We start from the raw sequence: 612 nt of genomic DNA, 5'->3' as shown, positions 1-612 counted from the left end.
AGGTGTGTGCTAGGGAAAAAGCAGGACCTTCCCTTGAAATGGAGAAAGTAAAATCCTTCCCACTGAGTCAGTATAATTTTGAAATCAAGAGGTTCTCAGGGAAAGATAGGGGGACAGGAAGAACAGTTCTCTACTAAATATACAACAAGGCCAATCTAAACAACAATAACTATGAAATTAACAGGAACCCAGTCACAGTTCCTTTGGTTGTGTGCTCTTTTCCCCCCTGGTGCAGTTACCATCGCCATTGGCAGTGAGCTCTGGCAGGTTCCCAGTGGACAGGGCAGGTGTGTGGATCCCTGCACAGCTGCAGGAGAGCTGGGGGTGATGGCAGCTGTGTCCCAGATGGGAAGGGTGGAGGAGAGACTCTGCTCACGAATCCTTGGAGCAGTGTCGGTCCCGGTGCTCCAACAGGATGCTTGGAGATAGCAAACTGAAGCAGGACAGCATCCTGGCAGGGGTGTGAGGTCCAACACCAGAAGAGGCAGCTCCTGGCACTGGGATGGCGCGGTGAGGTTTTCCAGCTGCCTTCCTCCTTCCAGAGCCAAAAAGGGGTGAGTACCAGTAACTGCCCCCCCACCCTCCTTTACCTGCTTCGAATCTCGTGGCCTT

The sequence above is a fragment of the Cinclus cinclus genome, chromosome 3, assembly GCF_963662255.1.
Source record: "Cinclus cinclus chromosome 3, bCinCin1.1, whole genome shotgun sequence".
Classification (NCBI taxonomy): Eukaryota; Metazoa; Chordata; class Aves; order Passeriformes; family Cinclidae; genus Cinclus; species Cinclus cinclus.
This window is presented reverse-complemented; position numbering follows the sequence as displayed.